The sequence below is a fragment of the Zalophus californianus genome, chromosome 8, assembly GCF_009762305.2.
Source record: "Zalophus californianus isolate mZalCal1 chromosome 8, mZalCal1.pri.v2, whole genome shotgun sequence".
Lineage (NCBI taxonomy): Eukaryota > Metazoa > Chordata > Mammalia > Carnivora > Otariidae > Zalophus > Zalophus californianus.
Genome location: NC_045602.1, coordinates 16828590 through 16849250, shown reverse-complemented (window position 1 = coordinate 16849250; position 20661 = coordinate 16828590).

Below are 20661 nucleotides of genomic sequence, written 5' to 3'. Positions count from 1 at the left end.
GCTCCTTATGAAACATTACCATACTCATTTGGGCACAATCAGAATTTTTTAATCATCTTCCTGAGCCTCAGTTTATGGGGCTAGATCATTTCCAGATGTAATTCAACATACCAAAAAAAAAAAAAAAGCACACTCATTGATTAACAAATAATTTCTAGATGGCGAATACATGTGACTAGCAATCCCTAGTCGCAAGTTGCATCGAATTTTGTTTGAGTGTGAAACAAGTCAGGCACCACTACCCCCGCCCCCTCCCCCCAGAGAAATCTATCTCTTTTCAGCTGAGGGCTCTTCCCCAGACTGGCTCTAGGCACATCTTCTTCTGACCAGATCAAACAAGAGCTGGAGAAAGAGCTTTGGCCTTTACCAGATCCCCTCTACCACTTTTACTGATGACTTCCCACTGCTGCCGTGCCTTGAGCCAAGGGCAAGAGTAAATGATACATAGAGGAAGAGTTCAGGGCTGCCAACCAAAAGAAAGCTTTCTAGTCCACACTCTACAACAAGCTGCCTATGTGAGCTTCAGGAAGACATTTCACCTGTCCATTGTGCTTACTCTTCATTCGCCTACTTGATTTACAAACTTTTCTAATTCACTTACTGTGCACTAGTCCCTGATTAGCCTATGCATTTATGCCCTTGTCCACTGCAGACATTGTTAATCGATGGTCGCACACTTTCCCAAAGCAAGGTTCCCGAAGAACCTTCACTGAGTGCATTAGGTACCCCTTAAAAATCTACTTCTGCCTCAGGTAAGAAGTTGGTACCAGTCTGGTGGGACTTGGTGTCCTCAGTGGAGCTGGCAATTCAACAAGAGACAGATCCAGGCACAGCCGCCTCAGAAGGCAATGGGAATGGAAGATTCCGGAAAGGGAGGAATCTGGGCTTGGTGTTTGGACCCTGATGTCGGAGCTTACGGGTTCAAAGGGAGGTGTGCCCATCCTAAAAAGAAAATAAGGACCCTGAAAATTTGGAAGGATGACTCGGAGCCAGTCAAAGCCACTGAACTGGCTTCCGTTCCAACCAAACTTAGCCCTGGGAGCCAACTCCTGTGCACATGGGGACCCACTTTGCTCTTTCCTTGGCCTCTCAGAGCCCCTGCAGTTCCCCTAGATGCTCCACATTCCATCAGTTAATTGGTTTGTTCCTTCCATTCTGTGGCCAAATGTCACGTGACATTTGCATTATTCCCAACCCTCTTTCAAAGGGTATCAATTCCTCCAGTGACCGTAAGTGATTCTCCATTCCTGCATGTTTCACGGGGCCACTGGAAGGGTGGATGCGCCTATCAAAAAGGAAAATGTCTGCATCTTGGGCTGCAACCAAGCCACAGCTTAATTTCCTCCTCTGGCTGTACTTCTTGAGAATTAAATATGAAAAATGGGGCTGGGGTGACTTTGTCTCAGATAAATAGGCTACACTCCGTAGCTGGACAAACAAGGTGCTTGGCTGGAAATAAGATGTTTCTTGGCTGGCATCTCCAAAACATGACAGATTCTTCCCAGATGCTATTTAAAGCACGTGGCAAGCTTTCCCTGACTCAACACATTGCTTACACCAGACTTTAAAAATCAGGCAGAGTGCAAACGTAGCACCAGCAATGTTGATCCTAATAAAACTAATGTTTCCGAAGCACATGCTAGGGAGCAGTCACTGGGAGAAGCCTTTTGCCTGTGTTTTCTCACTTAATGCTTACTGCGACCCTCTGATGAAGTTGGTGTTATTATCCCCATTTTACAATTAAGGAAACTGAGACTCTGTGGGGTTAAGTAAATTGCCCAAAGACACACAGTTAATAAGTGATACACTAGAGGTTTGAACTCAAGCATAACTTCAAAAGGCGTGGTCTTAATTGCTGGAGGCCATGCCTATTGGCTCTCCGTCCACCCCTCTGCTGGCCACCCCATGCCCAGTGGGTCCTGGCTGAAGATTGTCACCATGACAACAAGCCCTGATCTGGGCCACAGTGATTTCAGAGATGCTCAGCAAGTCAGAACTGCTTTCCGTCCTTCTCCCAGGAAGTTTGGGGGCTATTTTCCACAGGTGGGGGCCTCTGACTGGCAGAGGGCCTTGAATGCCAGGTCTCAGCCTCGGCAGAATGATCATTGCTCTGAGAGAGAGATGGGCAGCTTTCTGATGAACACAGAGCAGGCTGAGAGGAGGTATGTGGTTGGTTACTGCCTCACAGCAGGGACGGAAATGCAGTGTGAAGGCCAAAATACAGAGAGTTGACAATGGTTACTTTTACAGCCAAAAGCCAGTGTTTCGGGCAAAGCAGAAATTCTATATTGAACACACCCCTCTGTCACAGCCCAGGATGATGACTTTCAAATGCAAATATAAAATAACACACAGAAATGTGTCATGGATCTCATTAATGACTCCCTTTTACCCTCCAGATCTATCCATTACCACCGGCAAGCATTTCCAGCCACATTTTCTTTCCAGCTTCGTCTACATCTCTGCGTTAGGCCAGCTTTTCATTTCCTATAGAGCAATGGTCTTTATCCTGTGGGCCTGGATCTTTATCACATCTCAGAGCTACAACTAGGGGCCCATGAGGCTGTTCACACATTAATGCCTGAAGCCTTCGTATGTCTTATTTCACATAAACTTTTACTACTTTTTTAATGCCTATTGATGCTACTGTGACTAAAACATATGCATTTATTTCAAAACCTTCTCAAATTTATGGTAACTCAGTTATTAAGTAACTTTTCAAACATTAGATTGTGAAAGGCCATCAACCATTCTGTGGGGTTTTTGAAACTTTTTGACATTAAAAAGGAATCCTTATAATCTCCCAGACATTGAAGTTCTTCTCAGATTCTCTTTTCACAAATTATTTGGTGGACTTCAAGTGCTGGAAGGAAATCCTTAAAGCTACCAAAAGCACAGAGGACACCTGTGGTTTTTTGCAAGAATTGCCACAATTCTTTTCTGCTCCTCCCATCAAAAGGTAGAATCTATGTCTTGAGCCGGTGATTTGGTTTGGATGATAGAACTTAGAGAACATGACAACGTTCCGTAAGTTCCAAGCCAGGGCCTCAAGTGTTTCACACGTTTCCATGGGCTCTCCTGGGACCTTGCCACTGCTGTTATGTGATAAAGTCTAGCTTTGCTGACGGAGGATGGGAGAGCAGCTTGTAGGGCTCTGCACCTCTGGGAACACTACATTCTTGAACTTGGCTGACAGTGACCCCTGTCTTAGCTTGGACTGCTATAACAAAATACCATCGACTGAATGGACTGAACAACAAACATTTATTTCTCACAGTTCTGAAGGCTGAGAAATCCAAGATCAGGTTACCAGCAGATACAATGTTTGGTGAAAACCTGCTTCCTGGCTTGTGGATGGTGTCTTCTCATTATAACCTCACATGGCACAGAGCAGAGAGGAAGGAAACAAGCTCTTATGTGTCTTCAAATAAGGGCACTAACCCCATTCACGAGGGCTCCACCCTCATAACCTGATCACCTCCCAAAGCCCCACTTCCTAATACCATCACATTGTGGGTTAGGTTATCAATATATGAATTTGGAAGGGGACACAAACACTCAGCCCCTAATAACCTCTGAAGGCAGAATCTTCACAATTGCCCAAAGGAAGGGGTCTGAAATTTCAGAATGAAGTTAAGAGAGTTAGCTGCACTTAATTTTTGGCATCTCCCACCTGTTTCCTGCACTCAAGCTAGCCAGACTGGACATACTGTTTCAGCACCTGTCCTTCCCCCTCCAGCTTGGTGTATCTCACCCCGCATTCTCTGTGAGTGTGGTTCCTTTTTAGTCTCTCAGTCCTCTTACTGGGATTTCCATTTTGACCCATTCTGCCTAAGGTTGAGATTATGCCCCCAACCATTTGCAGCAACATACCTCAGTTCTTTTTTTCCATAATAGTTAAAGTCCCTAATGCAATTGTGAACAAAGTGCATGGACCCTCTGACCACTTTAGGGGTCTAGGGTCCCTGGAGAGTCCGTCAACATAATACACTTAAACCTTCTAATTAAATCAGGTCAGAATTAGTAATAAAGGTATATGTCAAGAAGATCCATGTCCCCATTTTGTTATGGTGCTAAATCATCTCTACAGTCAACTGCGGTGAGGGGTGAGGACCAGAAGACAGTCTTCCTGGGAAAGGCTCACCCTCAGATTGCAATGCTCAGTCCCTGGGCCAGGTCTTAGTCTATGGCCTTTCTCTTTGGACTGTTTCAAAAACTCCTTTTCCTCCTATGAGGTCACTGTCCATCAGTAAATCCTTGAATCAAGGAACCACGATATTTAATAACATGCTTCTGAGAGGAAAAAAAAATCAGATATGATGAAGTTCGCTTTAGTCCAAAACCCAAAGAGCTGGGTGGGCCAGCCTCCCTCTGTGGGCCCCTGCCAGTCAAACCCAGTAGGGTCTGGACTCTTCCCGATACAGAAAATGGAGCTCTTCTTTAAAAAGTAAAATAAAAATTTCCCCCCAGAACAAACCTGGTATACTGGCTCTAACTACTATTCTCAGGATACAAAGGCTAGAAGGGGGAAGTGACCCTTCTTGCCCAGCCCATTGACTGCCCAGGTAATAATTTCCAAGTATTTGGACTGGAAGATATTTTGGTTAATATCACAATAATATCGGCAGCTTCTTCCCAGGAAGGAGTGAGAGCTCATAGCCAAGGGAAGGAGTGCCTGTGTCAGAGTAATTATCATCATATAAGTCAGTTCAGCATTATGTAGGGCTCTGGGTGCCCCCACAGCCCCCTCAGGTCAACCCCATCAGGTTTTGCCCACTGCAGCATTTAGCGTCAACCCTTCATCTGCCAGGACTTCCTAGGGGTGACCCATGACTGTTCACAAGAAAGAGTCAGCTCAGAGACTGCTACCACCTCCCACAGAGAACCTCAGAGCTAGCTAAGGTCCAGACTGCAACAAGCAATAGATCTTTTGAGACCAACCAACTCTGTGCCCAGATCTGTCCTGGGTGCTACTGAGCACAAGGGAAGAGAAAAATCATCACCACCATCACCACCATCATCACCATCATCATCACCATCATCGTCATCATTAGCCTCACCATCATCACCATCACCATCATCATCACCACCACCACCACATCACCATCATCACCACCATCACCATCATCATTACCATCACCATGATCTTCATCATTACCTCACCATCATCACCATCACCATCACCAGCACCACCACCACCATCACCATCATCACCACCATCACCGTCATCATTACCATCACCATCATTTTCATCATTACCCTCACCATCATCACCATCACCACCATCATCATCACCATCATCTTCATCATCACCATCACCACCATCACCATCATCACCATCATCACCATCACCACCACCACCACCACCACCACCACCACCACCACCACCACCATCATCATTATCACCACCCCCACAAAACTTACATAGTTTGTGCCAGGAAGAGTTTAGTATTAACTCATTTAAGTAATAGCAACTCTATGGGACAGATAGTAACAATATCTCCCCTTTCACAGGTGAGGAAGTTGAGGCATGTAAAGATTAAGTAACTGGCTCAGGATCACCGGGTGCTAAATAGTAAACCTGAATTCCACCCCAGGTAACCAACACCTGTGTCTGTGCTTTTCATCCTTCGATGAAAAGAAATGGACTTCCTGCCCTTGGGGTAGATGGACAGTTGAGACTAGCACACAAGGAATAAGAGAGCAGGTGCCTGAAGTATTAAGTAAAAGAAGGGGTGTAGAGAGTAAGGACTGCAGTGGGCAGAAAGGTAGTTGACTGCTGGAGGAAGTCTCTCCACATTCCAGCCACAACATGGTAAAGCATGCTTCCACTGGGTCCAACACTATGAAAATCCTGGGGATATCATAATTTCTCTTTAAAAGTTGCCCACACCTGAATCACACTTTGTCCTGAGACACCACACAGGATATAATGACTGAGTTGATCCTTAGCTTGTCATATTGGGAAGAACTAAATCATCCTCCCAGAGCACAAAGCAAGCTCAGGGCTTTTTGGAGTTCAGTACGGGAAAGGAACAAGGTGGGTGGGCAGAGGGAAGGGGTTTAGGTTGGTATTCTTGGGACCTTTCAACAAGCTACACAGTGACCCCTTGACTGAGAACCTAACTGATAATTCCTACCAACTGTCACTCCCTTGCTTGCACAAAGATACATCCAAAAGACCCAGGCCTAACCATTCCTAAGGAGAGGTATTTCATATCCTTAAAGCTGAGCTCCATTTCTCTGGATCTCAAAACAAACTTCAGAAGTTTAGTCTTAGGTTCATGAGCAGCTATGAGCCAATAGGACTTGGGTTATAAATTGCCAAGGGAAAATCCAGAGCCGGCAAAACAGTGGCAAATGGTTAGTCCCTGATAAAAGAGAATGTAAACTCTTAAAAATCAAGTCAGTCCTTTGAGAGATAAGACAATAATGAGCAAGCTAATTGTAGCTACATCTTATTTAGTGTTTAATGTTTACCAGACTCTGTGTTCAAGATTACACACAAAAATCACATTTAATGCACATTTAATACAATAGCAGTGCAAATTGGTTCTAACTTGAATAAAGTCTGGCTTTCTGGCTCTGCTTTTAAGAGGACTGTCACATTCAAACGAACCTCTGTGGAGCCATTAAAGTGATGGAAAAACAGACTCAATCAATACTGTAGTCCCTCAAGGAAATACCAAAGTGGCATCACCATCCTAATGTACAGAGAACCTTCTTAAAGATTGTCATTCCCTAGTTCCATCTGTTACCATGGTTCACATGCTTTAGAGATGCCCCCAAATCCTCTTTCTTCCCTCAGCCCTAACGGCAAGAGAATTGCTCCCCTGAGCCTGCACGACTCCATCTCCCTCTCTAGGTCCCCACTCTGGCTCCATCCTTCTTCTTAGCCAGTAAGTAGCACCTGTCATTCGCAATGGAAATCCTATAAGGCTCTGTGTTTTACCCTCACCACACCACCCCTCCCCCAAGTCTGGGTCATAAAGACTCCAGAACTGTCAGGCAAAGATAGCAGATGCTTCTTAACCAGCAAGAGGAGGGCAGGGGGATGGTAGAGACAGAGCTTTTGGTACTTGTTGGACCATCATAAATGAATCGTCAGCCATAGTTTACAGATAAGAAAACTGAGGCTGGGAAGTAAATACTTTTTCAAAACACACTAATAAATGGATTTGAACCCAGGTCATCTGCAAATAAATAATAAAAAGTTACCACTATCCAAATGTTATTAGTTCATGTGAAATATATATGCTCTTCCCACCACTTTTTCCTGGGTTGATACACAAAATATCTTTTCCTATTTTTTATTTTTGGCCTCCGGGGTATCATAGACACAGATACACACCTGTGTATACACACTCACCACAATACACACTCGTGCATGAGAAGCACACTCCCACAACCTCACCTACTGTGTGGGTGAAATCTCAGGCTGCTTATACACTGGCCAATGGGAGCCTGTTATGGGAAATGGCTCCTGAGAATCCAGCACTTCGGCATTTAGCCTTGTCTGCTAATTTGCAAGGAAACAAATTCTTTTTGTCAATGCAGAAATTGCCCTAAGTATGTTTGTGCTGCAGTAAAGGAGGCAGCTGACCAACATTCATTTACTAGGGCCAGTGCACATAGGCCAACCAGCCAGGGCACATCCTGCTACCCACTGGGAAAAGAGAAAGGAGGGCAGAGTCTGCCTCCTGGAAGAAGTAGGGCTTTGTTTTTTTTTTTTTTAATAACAAACACTTTGTTTATATTTGTAACAGAGAAACATTTTGGAAAATAAGGATTTATTTTCTTTTTCTCTTCTGCAACTCCTTACGCATGACCTGTTCTTTAGGCAGCTAAGGTATACATCGGTCGGGTGAGGTGGAATGGGGGTGGCGGCTATGGTCATAACAGGAATGCATAAAGAAGGAGTTAATGGTCAGCTCATAGTATTGAAATACGATTTCACAGTAAGACCATAGCCTGAAAGCTAGCCATTGACAGGAGAGAAAGGATGTTCTAAATCACCTTAGCTTCTATTCAACATATTGACAATCAATCAGGCAGGCAAGCAAGCAGAAGTATTTATTGAGCCCTTCTCTGTACTATTCCAGAAGATTAGCTTTGTCCTCAAGAAACTTAGGGCAAAGAGACACACTACAAACAAACAGAGGTAAGATAATATTAGGTATTAATAAGTGTTATGAACAAGATACAACAGGATAATGGGATATGGGGTGTGTGTGAGTGTGTGTGTGTGTGTGTGTGTGTGTGTGTGTGTGTGTGTGTGTTGGAAGGTGAGCAGAGGGCCTGTTTTATTTAGGGAGGTCAGAAAAAAACTTGTTGTGGAGGTGACATTTAATCTGAGGCCTGAGAGATGAGATAGCAAGCAAGCAATGATCTGAAGAACACCATTCCAAGGAGCAGTAACAGCAAGTGCAAAGGTCCTGAGACAGGAACAAGTTTAGAAAGTTGGAGAGAAGGACAAAAGGTCACTGCTGCTGGAGTATTACAAATGAGCAGAATGAAGAAATAGGGAAAAGAAAAGGCTTACAGAGGACAGATTCTACAGGGCCTTGAGACTAATGCAAAATTTTAAATTTTATTCTTATTGCACTAGCAATCCATATTGTTTTAAGCTTGGAAGTGACAGGATCTAATTTATACTTTAAAAAGATCACTCTTGTCACTGTGTGAGGAGGATAAACTCTGTGGCAGGGTTTCTCAGACTCAACACTATTTACCTTTTGGGCCAGGTGATTCTTTGTTGTGGAGGGGCTGTCCTGTGCACTGTGAGATATTGGGCAACATCCCTGGCTTCTGTACACTAAATACTAGTGGCACCTTCCTCCCAGTAGTGACAACCAAAAATGTTTTCACACATTGCCAAATGTCCCTTAGATGGAGAGGGATTGCCCCCAGATGAGAACCTCTGCTCCTTGGGGACACAAGGAGAAGTCAGAATCCCAGTTAGGATTCTGTAGCCATGGTCTAAGTGAGAGAGATGGTAGCTTAGATGCTGATGGGCTCTTCCTCTTCTTAGAAGGGCACTAATCCCATTCATGAGGGCTCCATCCTCATGACTAATTAACTCCCAAAGACCTCACCTCCAAATATCATCACATTGGTGATAAAGATTTCAAACATGAATTTGGAGGGCCGAAAACATTCAATCCCTAGCCAGTGGTCTAGGAAGATGTGATTAGAGAGGCCTGGCACCCTACCACCATCATGAGTCTTGATGCCATCCCCATAGGCATGATATTACCTCATGTAAGAAGTACCTTCAATACCTATGGTAACTGAGCTGTCACCAAGCCAGCAGGCAGAGACAAGCCACAGGGAACTACCCTCCCCAGCTCTTCCCCAGCAGCACTGGCCCACCTGGGGTAGTTGTATTGGGGGGGGGATGGGAATATAAACAGAGCTAATACTTCAAACACCAGCTTTCTTAAGCTGCACTCTACAAAATATAGACCACTCGATTTGGTTTATTTTTGACTTCATACTCGCATTTTACTGAACATATTCTTTGTACATAAAATGGGACCAACTTGTGATTCCATGCTTACCTTTCAATCTGGCAATGAAGCAGAAACCCAAGGACCTGGTTCTTCCCCGGGCTCTGACCCTTGCACTAGAACCTGGGTGGGGTTCTTTATCTCTCCAGATCTTCCTTTCTGGGCAATGAAGGGATTGAACCTCAAGCTCTCTAAGTCTCCCAGCTCCATCCAACTGGGCTTTGAAGAATGAACAAGGTGTGACAGCCTGCTTCCCACCCATCCTCCTTCACTACAGACAGTGGGGGTAACGACTGAACCAGCCACCGCATTCCTTAATTCTTTGGTCCTCAATTCCCTGACCTTCAGGAAACAGTGGGTCTCGTTTCTCTTCGGGATGTCATTCCTAGTCCTGTGGAGTTGGCCATAGGGAAGGGGAGTGGTAAAGAGTAGTCAACAAGGAAGACTTACGAACATTTCCCCTTGTGTCCACGAAAACACATCAGAAAGAAGGACCCTATTTTCCTTCCTCCATTCCCTCAATGCTTCCTTGAAGCTGAGGGGAATGACGTCACAACAAAACAAAGTGGCCAAGACATACTCTACAAAAATGTCCTCACATGGTTACATTTTCTGCAAATTATAGCGTTTGGAGTATAAATCAGAGTAATTGTTTAAATCAGAGTGACTGCTGAAACAGATTTCCAGTGATCAAATCAAAAACGCAATCATTCTTGCGGTCGCTTCGGTGCTTGGAGCCCCACATACTTCTGAAACTGTCGGTTGTCAGTTACACGGAGTGTTTACATTAGCATGCTGCCCTACAGAGAAAATATATATTTTAAGAAGAAAATGTGAATCCAGGGTTACAAGAATGTTTCTGAAACAGCTAAGTCATCTTGTTTCAAGTAAAACCAGATGTTTGCATCAAGAGAAAGCCAATCATTTCTTTTAATTATGCTCAATGGTCAGGCCACCAAGAATACCCACATGTGTACACATGAGCCGGTGGAAATCAAAGGCTTTGTGACAGAGAAAGCAATCAGCAACTCCCAGACCACCAAATGGCATCCCCAGCACCAGCTCTGGCCACTGTTCGAGTTCCTGATCTGAGAAAGCCGGGATCCCCAGCAAGGCCAGGCTCAGGAGTGGATTCTCTAATCAAGGCTGAAGTTCCCAGAAAAGGCACCTCAACAGTTAAACTGTCCTCTTCAGTGTCCTCTCAGGACACTTCTCCATCACCAAAGACTCAGGAACGTGCATAAAGGCAGAGCCCATGCCCCTTGTCTTATCCCGAAGGAGATGCAGTGGGGGCTCCCATACCAGCCTGCATCCCCGAGTAGTGGAGGAGCCGGAGTTCACAGATGACACACCTGTTGGCGTGGCCTCTGCTCGGATGCACCATGAGGTCTGATGGCCCCGGGGGAAAGTCATCCATGTGGCTGGCAATGCTATCCCTGACAGGTGGGCAGAGGGCAAGTCTTTGGAGCTGTCAGCTTCCCCCTGATGTCCAGGCTGCATCTAAGAGAAGGTCCACTCTCCTGAGCAGATATCACTGCCTGCTGAGTGTCTTCACTGGTGGACTCACAGAAACTTGATCTAGGAAGATCCTTTTGTCAAAATGCTTCCCATAACCCAGGAGAATGGCCGCGCCCTTGAGACTTCCTCCAAACACAACCACAGTACCTGAGCCTTCCCCCAAGTGGATGGCAGGTCCTGAATGTTTATTCTAAATATCGAAGCAGAATCTGAGTATTGCTCCTAACAGTGCTGTAAAAATGCTCTTTTGAATCTGTTTCCCAAGCTTCATTGTGTAGGTACCAGCCTCACAATATCACAACATATTATTATTAGTTTTCTTTAACTTAACATGCCTTCTTTTTGTTCTTACTTAAATAGCTTCTTTAGCCTTTTCCTAAATTATTCGTGAAATCACAGGTAAGATGTGTTAGTTCTGTATCATTTTAATATGTGTTAAAATAGATATATGCCATTAAAATCAATGCCATTAAAATACATTTGTTGGGGTGCCTGGGTGGCTCAGTCAGTTAATCCTCTGCCTTTGGCTCGGGTCATGATCACGGGGTCCTGGGATCGAGCCCTGCATTGCGTTCCCTGCTTAGCAGGGAGCTGCTTCTCCCTTTGTATGTTGCTCCCCTGCCTGTGTTCTCTCTCTCGCTCGTTATTTCTCTCTCTCTCTCGCTCTCTCTGTCAAATAAATAAATAAAATTTAAAAAATAAATAAATAAAATACATTTGTTAAAATAAATATATGTCATTAAAATAAAAATACTTATCCATGTCTTGGCTAGAATCATGTCGCATGCTACATTGGTACTCGTCCACAGCTGTGGGAAATGCAGCTGTAAATTATTGCATAGAATTCTAGTGTTTCTGCCAAATCTTTAATCAATTTATTTTAAATGACATGGCAATAAATGACATTCAAGGCCATGCCTCTCCTTCTCCGTGATTCTGTGAGCCCTGAAACCAGCTTCCAGCATGGTGTTTGCTGGTGGGAGAATTAAAGCCCATGCTTCATTTGTCCCAGGAAACAACCACCATTTCCCATCAAGAAAATGAAGGAGAGACATTTTCTCCATGATTCATCATGATAGAGTATGGACAAAAACTCAAATACACCCTTCATGCTTTCTCAAAGTCTTCACTTGTGCCCCCAAACTTCCGGGGTATTTCTGGGTTGTTGTTTGTTTTTGTTTTGTTTTGTTTTTCAAAAGGGTTCCAGCATGAGAAGTTGTAAAGGAAAGCAAATCTTATATTATTGTTAAGCTAAGGATTCTGCTTTGAACTCAGCCTAGAAGTCAGAGCTCTGTCTGTGAAGAAGGCAATTGGTAATCACTTCTAGACTGCGGTTGACTGCTCATGTCCTCAAAACCCAGCCATCATGGGGATTCCTAAAGTCAGAAGACAAGTGAATTGTTTAAAAATACATCACTCCTACTTTAGGCCCTCAGATCCCCATGAGATAATGGGTCGAATAACATAAATCATTGTTTTAAAAAGTGCTTTGACTCCATTTTGCCAAATGTTTACTTGCGTCTTTCCATTTCATCAACTAAGTACCCTGACTTGGCTCCAGGCCCTCTGTCCTATCAGGTAATAGTGGGGTTCACACGTCCAATTTCTTCACACAACACTGTGGCTTCGTAGCCCAGAAGCTTCATCTGAAGTACCATTGCTGAGATTCCACCCATCCATTCGTCCATTCAGCCTTTTAACAAACAATTGTTCGGCACCTATTAAATGCAATGATCCAAGATATTTGCTTTCGGGGATTCGTAGAAGCATTTCTCCTGCTGACAACTAATTTTTTTCAATCCAGAGACAATGCCAGGAGCATTTAGTCCTCTTAACTTATTCAAGATAAATCTCAGAACAATACAGCATGCTGCTTAGGTAAGAAATTTTTCAGAAAATCACTTGTCTTGGAAGAGGTTGAGTCAAAGACTGAAGGGAATTTAATTAGAGCTTTAACTGGAGATGCAAATAGGTGCTGATACCATCAGAAAAGGAAGAGATTGGGGGAAGTGGCAAAGCAAATAAGCTCCGTGCCCTAAACATCTGCTCTCTCTCTCGGCAGCTCCAGAGAATAGATGCATCCAGAGTACCTGGCATACAGCAAAGTACCCCAAGCAAGTGGACCTCATCAGGCTACAAGGTAATTCCCCTGGGAGGAAGCTTCAGCCCTTGGCCCCACTCAGCATTGCTGACATTTGGTAAAGACACCCGCAGAGAAGGAGACCAGCTGTGGGCAGTCAAGAAGAGATAGCACCATCTTGAGACTCAGGGGCCTCATACTGCCCACCCCAGAACCACTGTCCTTCAACCTGGCCATGCCAGGCAGTGCCCCTACAGTGAACTCCATACTGTGGAAAGCCAGCAGCTGTTGAGACTGGTGAAGGCTGCTACCTTAATACCATGGCCTGCAGCCTTCCGTAGCCTGACTTCCCACACTTTAGAAGAGTTACTCAACATTCCAAGGTCTGTCCTGTACACTCTCACATGGGAGTATTTCTCAAGGCAAGAGCCTTTGAGGAGATCTCACAACACACACATTGGGGTACTATATACTCCACCTGGGAGTGAAGCTCACCTTGCCCCTTCTCACAAGCAAAGAGTCTGGAGAGCCACACACCGATCAGCAAACCCAGTTGGAAGTCAACGGCTGCAGCAAGTTACAGAGCTCACCGCCAGAGGGCAGCCCTGCACACAGACACAGCGTGTCTCTCCCCATTTGAGAGAGGAGAAAACTAAGGTTGGAGGAGGGGTTAGCAATGCACCCAAGGCTCACAAGGAGTATAGGACAGATCCAGGCTCAGAACCCCAGTCTCCCGCCTCCCAGCCAGTACTCCTCCACTTGCCCCCAAGGTGTCAGGAAAGGGATGTTTGGGATGGTTTATGTATCTTTACTTACAGTCAATGAAGTTGCCTGGTGAGAGCGGTAGCTTCTTCCCCCAGGGAGCGTGGGATCCCCAGCCACCCCTGGGATGTTCTAACCTTTTTTACCTTGAACCACTGCAAGAAATACATTGCACATTGCAACCCTCATTTACTAGTCTGTGTATCATACACAAAACTGAAACACATTTTTTACAAAGTAATATCTGGGTCTGCCATTGAGCACTTCCAGCCCAGCGCCAACCTGCTCTTCAGTGACCCCTCCCAGAGCGACCCTGAGACCAGAGACTTCTGGCTCGACATGGCGGCTCTGACCGAGGCTCTGCGGCACCAGGCAGAGCAGAATTCGGCCGCCTTCTACTACAGGCTGGCGCTGCTGCGGTACCAGTTCTCCCGCCCGGGCCCCAGTCTGTGCCTCTACAGCTGAGCGCCCACTGGCAGTGTGGGGCGACCCTCACTCAGGTCTCAGTGGGGTACAGTTACTGGCCGGTGCCACGGCCGTGCCCACACCACTCACTGACGTCCAGATCCCGCTGCCTGCGGGGGAGCCTGTGACCAACATCTGCCCACAGCCCGCCACCACCTGGAATCGAGGAGGAGCGACTCCTTTGGAAGGTGCCAGCTGTGTCTGAAGCAGGGGGCATGCCAGCTGGGAGCCATGCTCGAGCTCCAGCACACCCAGCCCTGTGGCCGCTCAGTTCACCGGCGAGGGGACCACTCTGTCCGGCGGGGACCTGGAGTTGGCGGGCTGTGGCTACCGCGTGTTGCTTGTAAAGAGGAGGTTTACCACAGGGATGTTCCTGGTGAGCAGCTGAGCCTGCAGAGGCCCCCAGCTCTGCACTGCGTCCTGGTGCTCGCTGAATGATCCCTGCCTTCCGGCTGGACCCTGGGATCCCACCCTGCCTCCCTTGGGGCCCTGACTCCCTGGAGAGGAGCCCCACACCCAGCCTGGCTGAGCCGGGGATTCCCTCCTGCTCAAGCCAATTCCCATGCAGGTCTTTGGACTTTTAATGTTCTTTGAATAAACTTTATCTTCTAATAAAATAAATAAGCCTTAAAAAAAAAAAAGTAGTATCTGTATGCCTAAGATACATCTGGTATTTTCAGTTATACTTGATTCAATGTCTTCTTCTTTTTTTTTTTTTAATGCTTGACTACATGAATTTCACTGCCCACTAATTGGTTGCCAGTCCCGGTTGAAGGGTGGCCTGGAGAATACTCAAGGCCGATGCATCGCCATCCCTTGTGTGCCCCAGGTCTCACAGGCACTTAGGAGGGTAGTCTAAGGACCGTGTGTTTCTCCAGTTGAAGAAGGAGAATAATGGCCCAGGGACAGTGTCAAAGGCAACCTTGACTCACCATTCAGCCTCACTTTATCCCCTCAGCAAACATTAAGTCACCACCCTGAGTTCAGCCCCGGCCTTCGCCAGCCCTGCCAGGAGGTGATTTCTGGCTTCAGACACCCTTAGGGTCAGGCTTCAGGTCCTAGAAGCCAGGTAGGGTCCCCATTTAGAAGCTCTGTGTGAAGAAGAAGATAGGAATGAGGGGAACAACCTGAGGCCAGAGGGCCAGAAGATGCTCGAGCCCTAGGGCCCTCACCAGGCAGAAGCTTCAAGGGGAATTGTTTTGACCAGAGGTCAAAACCTCAGAGCAGGGGCCCAGAGGCAGAGCCCCCAGGGTGCTCCCTCCTATAGCCAATACAGGACTCCCCCAGACTCAGGCAACAGCCCCCTCCCCCTGGGGCACAGCTAATAGATCTGCCCAGAAAGTGCTTCCTGACACTCTGCCAAGTATTTCACTTGCTCAATTTCATCCTCTTGCTCCCAGCATGTTATTTTATGATGAAACACAAAGGAGGAGACATCTATCACTGATCAAGCCTCAAGTGATCCTATAGCCCTGCTTGAACCCAAGGGTGGCTCTCAAATCCAGTTCCTTGATGTCTGGAAAGATTCCTGGTGAGGCCCTAGCACTGGACAAGGGCTCCCAGCTTCAGTCCTGGTATTCATCTCTCATGGGGGGAAATGTATGACAAGAAAGAAAATTCTCCAAACCCTGGGGCCAGGACTCTGCCCTGAGGATGCTGGCTCAGTCCCCCTCTTGGGCAACAGTCCCTGACTTCCCGGCACATCACAGTCCAGCAACCGTGGCCCTAACGAGAAAAATGAAAGAGTTGAGTCAGTTCCTTGCAAGTGGTATATGTTGGGTGTCTATGGGGTATAAAGCAGTGAGCTCAGCATTGAGGAAAGAGAGAGGATGAGTTCACCCCAGTCCCTGCCTTCGAGTTTTTCCACAGTCTAGCGGAAGAGTTAAGCCAAGCATTGGCTTGGGTAACAGGGCTCAGAGGAGCGACCCGATCTTGTCGGCTGCCACCTTGCTCCCTCCCTGAACTCATGCTTCACTTACTGTACGACTGCATTTGTTGGCGCACCTGGCTGCTACTCAGATGGAGTGTGTATTCTCTGTGAGCAGGTCACAGACAGGTGACTCTGCTGGCTTTGAAAAGGAAGGACGGGGCCATGAGGTGAGGAGCGCAGGCAGCTTCTATAAGGTAGAAGGGAAGGGAGAGCCTTCACCCCTAGGGTCTCTGCCAAGGAACACGGTCCTGACAACAACTTAATTTTAGCCCAGTGTCACACTTGGCCAGAACCATGGGATACTAGATTTGTGTGGTTTTAAGTCACCAAGTTGTGGCGATCCATTACAGCCCCGATAGGAAGCTAAAGCAGATGTTGGCCATTTCCTCCGGAGTCAGAACTCTGTTGACCTCTCTTCTGTATTCAGAGCAAGAGGAGGGAGACGTCATCATGCGCGACAAGGTGGGCTTCTCTGGAAAGCCAAGTCACACAAAGACAAGTATCTAGTTCTGTCTTCGTGGGTAAGGTATCTAGAGCTGGTTCTCTGAGGGACCGAGGGAGGCGGACTGGCCCAGGGGAAACCTGCACTGGAGGATGGAACAGATCCCTAGCCTCCCCACACACAGCCCAGGAGCAGGGTGCCTGCTGCAGGGTGCGGGCGGAGATGCGGACGAGGAGCACCAGGGCCCGGCAGACCCTAACCCCAGAGGCTCCTGTGCAGAGCAGGCATGCTGCTGCCCCAGGAGTTGGCTGCCTTCTAATGAAGCGCCTGGCCCTGGCAAGAAGCCACCTCGGCGACAGGTGGTCCTATGGGTGGCCCCTGGTTCTCCCGTGCCTCCCCTGGATTGCAAAGCCATGAGGCTCTAATGTAACACAAGCGAGGAGGAGGAGCCACGGAAAGTCACAGGTACTATACATCCACTATGTGCAGGGGTACTTTTACTAGATTTAGTTGTGCTGTAGGGAAAGAAGGAATGATGACCTTTCTTGCACGCCTTCACAGCTCTTGTAGCCCTGGTTCCTGCCCTATCTAGGACCAGACAGGCCCTCTCCCTCCTCCCCACTCCTCTCTCCAAACAGGGCACAGGGTGTGTCATCAGGCCTTTCAAAAGACTCAGTGAATAAATGATGCGGAGGAGGGTGAATAATCGAGCTCTGACTCTGAGCCACATTTAACTTCGTAACTTCGGTCATCCTGGGGACGGGGCTATCTCCAGGGGGCAAGTCGCCTCAGAGGACCACGGAGGCCCCCGTGGTCATCAGTCACCAGCCCTGGCCAGCTACACCCAGACTTCTTCACCCTGGTCCACGCTGCTGGTCTGGCGCAGCTCCTGTCCCTGGGGACCCTGGTGCCCAGGTCCCTGCCTCCCTGGGGCACATCACAGCCACCCCCTCTATGTGCTGACCCCTCCTCAGGGCATGATCTCAGGCGGATTGGGCATCCATTGTGATTCCCAGAACCCAGAGCTCCCTCCTGCCCCATCCAGTCTCCAGAAATCTCCTTCTGGACCTGGTGGGGTGGCTGATGGGGAATATCTCCTTCTTTTTGTTTCCTGCAGAATATCCCTCCCTCCTCCGTCTGTCCCACCCTCACTCACTCCCTCTACCTCTATCTCTGTCTCTCCGCCCCGCCCCCACCTCCTTTTCTCTCTCTCCTTAAACCCTCCAGGCTCCAGCACCAACTCTTCAGCGGTGGTAACATTGTGGAAACAAAATGCAGGGAGGAGAGTCTTGTAGACAACTTGTGCTTTCAGCCCAGCTGCAAATCTCCCCTGAGGAAAGAAGCCCACAGCCTGCTACCTGCTGGAAAGGGGGGTGGAACTTGGGAAAAGACAAGGAGGGATAAAAACACAATTAAAACGTTGAAAGGTTACCCTGACACACTCCGCATCCTAGCCATCATTTCTGCAACCATGTATCCAAGAGCTCGTGCACCAGACACTGGCTTCTGAGGTACAGTGGTCCATGCAGAGGTGGGTCCCTGCCCCCACGGGCCTTCCTGCCAGGAGGTGCCAGACAACACACTCTTAAACAGGGAAGCAGGGAAGCATCCGTGCCCTGCAGAGGACAGGGCACTCAATGCCCTGAGCTGGTGCCTGCATTCGACCAGAGCGGGGGAGTCAGAGATGGTCCCTTGACATTTACACCTCGACCCGAACGACAGAGGACACAGACCCAGGCTCACCTTCCATGTGCTGAGCACGCTCCACACATTGTTCTATTAGATTCTCACAGCTGACCTACAGAATCTACACTACTATCTCCATTTTACAGATGACAAAACTGAGGTTTGCCGAGATTCAGCTTCTTGTCTGAGATAAGTGAGCAGCAGACAGACCTGCAGTCCGTCTGGCTCTAAAGCCACATCCCCCCTACTCTGCTAGGAGAGACTCTAATTGCAGCCCTCTTGGAATTTTCCCAAATGTTCCAGAGAGAAATTTCTTTCCCACTAGGCGCTGACATTTCAATCTTTCCTCCTTGGTCCCCTGGCAAGGGCAACCTGAGTGGCGGTTTCCATGCTCACAGCCGTCTCTCGTGAGAGAGGACAGCCGTGTCCACCAGCCACCCGGACTGGCCTCGCTCTGGCTGCATGCTGCTCTTCTCCCCGGGGCGGCAGCCTTCCTGCCCCCCTGTCCCTCGGGCTCGGGCTCCGGCTGGGACCGCCGCCCCTCCGTGCCACTCTGTCCTGCGGGCCGGTGGCTGGGAGAGAACTAGACCAGACGGGCTGCGAGGAGCCCCAAGTGACTGGCCAGTGGTATTCAAGCCTATTTTTATTCACAAAAATCTGTTCTGTATTTTATTCAGCTTTGGGGCAAGGAGAGGTCAACTCTCTTCACCTCTGCTGTAAGATGAGAATACAGCAGGAAATGAAGTGACAGGGAAGCCAGCCCAGGAGAGGGAGCAGGGCAAATTACAGGGAAATTAAAAACCTGTGTTCAGATCAGAGCGGAGGGTGTCAAAGCTCCCCTTCCACGGGGGCCCTTCTCCCCAGGCCGTGGGCCATGTAGATGCCCTGCTTGACGGACCCCACGTGAGGGCCGGTGACTCCAGTGTTGGTGGCCCGGCAAGGTGCCACCCATCCTGGCCCCCCGAAGAGGTCCTGGCTTCCGCCCACGGCACGTCACCTGTCCCTTCCCCCTCCAGTGGGGTCACTGGAGGGGACTTCCCCAAGGAGGGAGGCCCAACAGCTGGGTGTGCTGGCGCCTGGTCCATCTTCATCCTCATCACGGTTCCTCAGTGACTTCTGCGCACGAGGCACAGAGTCCCACTGCCATCAAGTCAAACACATGTGCAATTATTTGGAACTCGGGTTAAGCAGCTCTCTGTCCCCTTGCTCTCACAGAGGCATGACTGCCACTCACATATCCGTCAAAGTCCACCTCAGATGTTCCCTCCTCCACGCAGCCCTCCCTGAACTGGAGCAGAGACTGCAGTTTGCGTCCCAGCATCCCAACAACTGGAAAATGCCAGACAGGCAAAATGTTCTCACTTTTCCTCGGCCTGCTGGATGCAGAGACATAATTTTAATTGCATCCAGAAAACAATCTTTGAGCACCTGTTCCGTGCTGGGGCACTGTGCTGGGTCCTGGGACACAGGATGAGTTTCTGCCCCCTAAGACCCCCCAATATGGTGAGAGGGGTAAATGTGGCAGGGGGTGAGAGCAGGACTGAGGCTTCCACCCGTTGTGGGAGCACAGAAATGAGAGGATCGGAGTGAGTTGCTTGGAAAAGGAGGCATTCAAGTCAGACCTTAAAAAATAGGCAGAATTCCATTTTACCTGGTTTTGTTGGATTGTGCTGTTGCAAAAGAAAGACAGCGGCAGAGCCCTGAGGGAGGAGAATGGAGCCTTATGCAGAATCCCGGGACGGAGCACTGAAGCCTTGGGGTGCACTTGGGGAGCAGCGGGGAGAACTGTGAATCAGTCTTGTCCAGCTGCCCCAACAAAATACCACGACAGAAATTTATTTTCTCACAGTTCTGGAAGCTGGAAGTCTGAGACTGAGGTGTCGGCAGGTTGGCGTCTCTTGGGGCCTCTCTGCCGGGTTTGCACGGCCCCTTCCTCCCTGTGCCCTCACATGGTGTTCCCTCTGTGCGGATGCCGGGCTGCCACCTCTCTGCGTGTCCTCATCTCCTCTGCCTGTAAGGACACCGGTCATACTGGATATAGGGCTCACCCTAATGGCCTCATTCGAACTCCATCTGGGACCTGATGCCCTGGCCCCGTCCTCCTTAATGGTCTTACCCCCCAAAACAGTCATATTCTAAGACACTGGAGATTAGGATTTTAGGGCAACAGATCTCAGCCCATAGGGACAGCATGCTTGAGGAAAGGGATGCATGGAATATAGGGAGGAAGAGGTGAGACAGGGAGAAGCTCAGGTTGAGGACAGATTTC